This window comes from Sus scrofa, chromosome 4, assembly GCF_000003025.6.
Source record: "Sus scrofa isolate TJ Tabasco breed Duroc chromosome 4, Sscrofa11.1, whole genome shotgun sequence".
Classification (NCBI taxonomy): Eukaryota; Metazoa; Chordata; class Mammalia; order Artiodactyla; family Suidae; genus Sus; species Sus scrofa.
The window spans coordinates 85,135,153-85,140,829 of NC_010446.5; the positions used below are offsets into that span (position 1 = coordinate 85,135,153).

At 43.9% G+C, this 5,677-nt stretch overlaps 1 long non-coding RNA gene across 1 annotated transcript; it reads right to left on the bottom strand.

Annotated features, from left to right (window-relative positions):
- Nucleotides 641-4,032, bottom strand: LOC110260463. The gene is made up of 3 exons (XR_002343773.1): nucleotides 3,298-4,032; nucleotides 1,823-2,511; nucleotides 641-1,063 (listed from the first exon to the last, which is right to left on the bottom strand). It is a non-coding gene; the product is annotated as an uncharacterized LOC110260463 (long non-coding RNA).

The following is a 5,677-nucleotide window of genomic DNA, read 5'->3' on the forward strand; positions in this document are numbered from 1 at the left end:
CCCCACATCGCTGACCTTTACATTTCCACTTTGCCCTCCCTCTTCTTCCCTCTCTTCTGCTTCTCTACATCTTTCAGCTGTTTTTACTTTTACATAATCAAGGTAGGTAACACCTGCCCTCTGTTCTGAAAGCATGGTTAACTCTCCAACGACTTGTTAATCGTTTGAGCCTAAAGGTTGAAAGCCAAATAATCAGTGTTACCACTTGGATGGCTTTGTGATATTGTTCATCACATAACCATGTGTTGTATTGTTTTCCTTTCCTTTTTTTTATTTCATGTCTGATGTTATGATCTCTATGCCACTAAGTGGAGAACACTGGCGATGGTCAAGTCCAATGGAGTTGACTCTTCTTAAATATGGGCATAACGAACCTGACGTAACCTTCCTTAGTGTGAAAGAGATGGTTAACTGTACATCAAAACTCATTCTTCACTTTTTTTTTTTTTTTTTTTTTTCAGGGCTGCACTTGAGGCACATGGAGGTTCCCCAGGCTAGAGGTCTAATCAGAGCTGTAGTTGCCAGCCTACGCCACAGCCACGCCAGATCCGAGCCTCGTCTGAGACCTACATTCCAGCTCATGGCAATGCCAGATACTTAACCCACTGTGCGAGGCCAGGGATGGAACCAGCAACCTCATGTTTCCTAGTCAGATTCTGCTGCCCCACAGACAGGAACTCCCACTCTTCACTTTTATTACTCCATGTCTTTAGCAGCTCAGTCTACTAAAACAAAATACCATGGATTGAATGGCTTAAGCAGCAGACATTTATTTCTCACAATTCTGGATGCTAGAAGTCTGAGCTCAAGGAGCCACATTTCTGATTATTGGTGAGGTTTCTCTTCCCGGCTGCCTTCTAATTGTGTTCTTTCAAGGCAGATAAAGAGGGGTGTGGGGCAGGGGAGAGAAGGGAGAGGAAAGGAGAGGAGAGGGGATCGCCCACTCTGGTCTCTTCCTCTTTAATTAAGAACCTTATGGGAGTTCCTGCAGTGGTGCAGCAGAAACGAATCTGATAAGGAACCTTGAGGTTGTGGGTTTGATCCTGGCCTCGGGGCTGCGGCCCTAAAAAAGACAATAAATAAAATAAATAATAATAAATAAGAACCTTATAAGTCCCTATAGATACTGATTCCCATCATGGGTGCTCCACCCTTATGACCTCATCTACACCTAATTACCTTCCTAAAGCCCTACCTCTAAATACCATTGCAGTGGGGATTAGGGTGTGAAAATATGGATATTGCAGGGGACGCAAACTTTTTTTTTTTTTTTTTTTTTTTAAGGGCCACATGGGCATAAGGAGGCTCCCGGGCAAGGGGTTGAATTACAGCTGCAGCTGCCTGCCTACACCACAGCCACCCCAACACGGGATCCGAGCCTCGCCAGCAACCAATACCACAGCTCACAGCAACACTGGATCCTTTACCTGCTGAATGACACCAGGCATGGAACCCACATCCTCATCAACCCCAGTCAGGTTCACTAACCGCTGAGCCACGAAAGGAACTCCAGGACACAAACATTCAGTCCATAACACTCCATTAGACCGCATTTCCCATCTTTCCTTATAGGTGGTGTGTCCATGTGACTAAGTTATATCTTTGTTGAAAGACAGAGTCCACCACTGGCCCCAAGCATCCCTGCATGTTTTTGGCGAGTGCACCTGACTGGTCCACTTTGTAGGTCAAGGTGACTGGCTCTTTTCTTCCCTATCGCTGTGATGATCCCTCACACAGGCTCAGATTACATCCCTCAGAGTCTCAGAGAATTCTTTCACCCATCCAGATATGTTAGGATGACGTTAGGATTGAAAACACTTACCCAGATGTCCACTGTCTCTGCCAGAAGTCCAATCTCCTGAGATCATGCACGGGAATCCTAAAGCTGTTACAGATGCTTAATAAGCCTTCTACCCCGTCTAAGCATCAGGGGTGCCAAGGTGGAAGCTTCAGGATCCCAGGTGGCAAGACAGTTCTCTCCTGGGAGCGGGAGATTTTTCTCCATTGAACATGTAGTTTTCAGCAAGTAGCTCTATCTCTGCCTCCCATGCCCTTGACTGTCATGCTACTTCATGAGTCCTGGCTTTCCATGACATTGCTCCCTGGGGCTTAGCCGTGCTGGTCCTAGGGCCTTCCATCCAGCCATGGTCAGCTCATGGGTCCTCGGTGCCTCCCTGATACTCTGCTGGGTGCTCCATGGCTCTGGGAACTTCCCTGGCTCCTGCATCTCTCTCCTCCTCATTGCTGGTTCCCTTGCTCCTTGCTTCATTGCTGAGCCTTCTTCCACAGCAGCCACTCAGCAGCTCAGGCTTCTGGCTGCAGCTGTTTCTCTAACTCTGTCCCTAAGGCTCTGCACTTGGCCTTAAGATTGGTTTTAGACATGCCGAGGTCCTCCTGGTGCTCAGAGCTGGGTAGTGATCTCATCATGACTGTGAGTATGACATGTGACAGTGAGCAGAATCCCAGGTGATACTGGTGACAGGGGACTGTAGGTCAATCTCGTGGAAACACCTGTGGAAAGGAGCGAGGTGGATTGTTGTGAGAACACAGCCTAATGGGCAGATAATGATTGATCATAGGAAGCTGCTGTGTGAATGTGGTGCGATCCTAAGTGGAAAGCAGGAGGGACAGGAGTGGGGTGCACAAGGGGAGCTCCCAGGACACATCCCCTTTTAGGGTCTGGCATGTCCACCATAAAGGTCATGGTGATTCATTCCCAGAAGTAGGGAAGGGTCCTAAGAAGCTGGTGCTGTCCTAAGGCCACAGGGGGGCCAACACCTCCCCTCAGGGGCTAACACTTTGGGAGTGCAAGTGTGGACTTAGCAGCTTTCCCCTGATCTGTGAACCTCCAATTCGCTCTCCAAACTTTCTTATCCCTCAGGTGGCAGAAGCCCAAGGGTTGCAAAACCAGTTTCCAGGAACCTCCTTCCCATGCCAGCTTCAAAACCTGGGAGTGGTTACTAAGTAAAAACAAACGTGACATTTACTGCCTCTGCAGAGGAAAGTGGTGACTGGAGGACAGAAAGGGAAGGAGAGACTTTATGCTTTTGAACTTGATTTCTACACCTCTCCTACCTACCCATAAATATAATTTTATTTAAAAATACACCAAAGAATTACGAGATTTTTTAAAATGTCAGTTGGATCCAAAAGGAGAGATAGTGTAGCACTAAGGAGGAGCTGAAATAAAAACTTGGAGTTGGAGTTGGGGTGCCCTGCAGGATTATCAGGGGGAACCAGTGTCTGCAGGTACATGCATGCCCTGGGGTGAAAACCAAACAAATGAAAGAAACTCACACGATTTCACATGGATGTTGCAGGTCCCCAGGACTCTTCCTCTGAGAGCAGACTTTCAAGCTGGAAGCTCTTCTCACCCAGCAGCGGCAGCTCCTAAAGTAGGTTTCATCACTGAACAATTTCACACCGATGTAGCTCTTTTTCAAGATGAATGGCCTGCAGCCCTGCAGGTCCATACTGGTCTGAAGGCAATCCGGGCTCTGGTAGCTGCTCCTTTGCTCCTGATCTCAATTTAGCAATCATGTAAGTAATCAAGACCAATGAAGGCCAATCCATGAAAACAACCAGGGCTGTTTTCCAATTACTTTTGACCACTTTCTCACGGTGAGATATAGATGTTACACTGCAAACTAGTATACATGTCATGGAATTTCACACACACACACAAAATAAATTTTCATAAAATAATACTTCCTTTAATTACATGAGATAGCCTCAGTTTTCTGTTCTTTCCAGTTTGTTTTGTTTGCTTTTGATTAAGGAAAGTAAATCACACCCACTTTCAGATGTGAATTAGTGAATTAAATTGGTTTCAGATGAAATCGGCACATAGGGATATCTCACTCAAAGAATGAAAAACTTTCCTGAGTTTCAGTGATTTTGGAAATGTTGCCCATAGTGAATATTATTACAACTGTATTTTAATCATATGCATGCAATTTATTTAGAGTATGTTATCTGATGAAATCAGTTTTAAAAAGTCAAATAAAACTGCATCCCTTTTGAAATTACAAAGGATCTTTTTGTTTTTTTAAATGAACTTACTCACATGGAAGTTTCTAGGCCAGGGATTGATTTGGAACCACAGCTGCGGCAGATCCTTTAACCCACTTCCAGAGATCAAACCCATGCCTCTGCAGCGACCCAAGGCACTGCAGTCAGATTGTCTCTCTCTCTTTTTTTTTTTTTGGCTTTATAGGGCTGCACCTGCAGCACCTGGAATTTCCCAGGCTAGGGGCTAAATCAGAGTTTGCAGCTGCTGGCCTATGCCACAGTGACAGCCACGACAGATCTGAACCACATCTGCAGCCTACAACCACAGCTCATGGCAATGTTGGATCCTTAACCTAATAAGCAGGGCCAGGGATCAAACCCGAGTTATCATGGATACTAGTAGAGTTCATTACTGCTGAGCCACAACGGGGACTCTGCAGTTGGAACCTTAATGCACCATACCATGGTGAACTCCTACAAAGAATCTATTTAGTGGAGTGATTTGGGGATGGCATTTGGCCTTGAAAATATGATAGTACCATTATTTTTTATTATGAGTTACATATTTAAACTAGTAGTGAAAACGCTGAGTAGTGTGAAAATGAATATGTTTTAGAAATATATAAAGCAAAGTTACTTTACACAATAAAATATTAACAACTAAGAAGAATTTTTGTAGCACCTATTACCCAGATAATGATACAGAGAGAAGTTCATTAGGCGTTCCTTCTGTGGCTCAGCAGGTTAAGGACCTGACGTTGTTTCTGTGAGGATGAGGGTATGATCCCTGGGCTTGCTCAGTGGGTTAAGGATCTGGGGGCTTGTAGCATAGGTTGCAGATGTGGCTCAGATCCAGTGTTGCTGTGATTGTAGCAGCTCCTATTAGACTCCTAGCCCAGGAACTTCTATATGCCATGGGTGTGGCCATTAAAAAAAAGGCAATAAATCACTATCCATTATAAAATCAAGGTGAAATGTCGCAAATATTCAAATTATTTTCTAAGATTGAGCTTTAAGTCATAACTAAACCATTCAATCCCTTTTTCCTTTCCCAAAATTTTTATTTTTAGGTCTAGTTCAACCCCTACATATATCTGTTAGTACTTAAAAATTTGGTACCCAATACTTATTACAATACTTTTCCATCCTATAATTTTGTAGAATAGATCCTACTTCTAGTTGAAATAGCTGAAAGGAAATGAGCAATTATGGATGAAGTCATTTAGGCTGATACAGTAAAAATAAATAACTAGATCAATCAATCTCACGTATTTATTTTGGTGTTTCTCATATATCTACTCTACCTTGGTACCACTACTTCTTTCATTCTACCTATAACTAAGTGCATATTCTCCAGCATATATTATGCCATAAAAATAATTTAGGGGTGTGGAGTAGAATGTATTTATATACTTTTGTGAAATACTCTGTCCCTATGCACTGAGATGTGGAGAGGACAGTCATGGCAGAGCCTGTAGGGCGCCATGTTGGGATACAGGAGAGACCTCCCAGGTTGCCTCCTCTTAGAGGAAGGAATGATACCAAAGGCTTTGGAGGGGAGACCGCATCCAGTAGGTCAGATTAATGGCATGCACTCTCCGTGGTTGATTGATTACTACCCCTCTTTTAAAATAATCAGTTTATTGATATATAACTTATATATAGC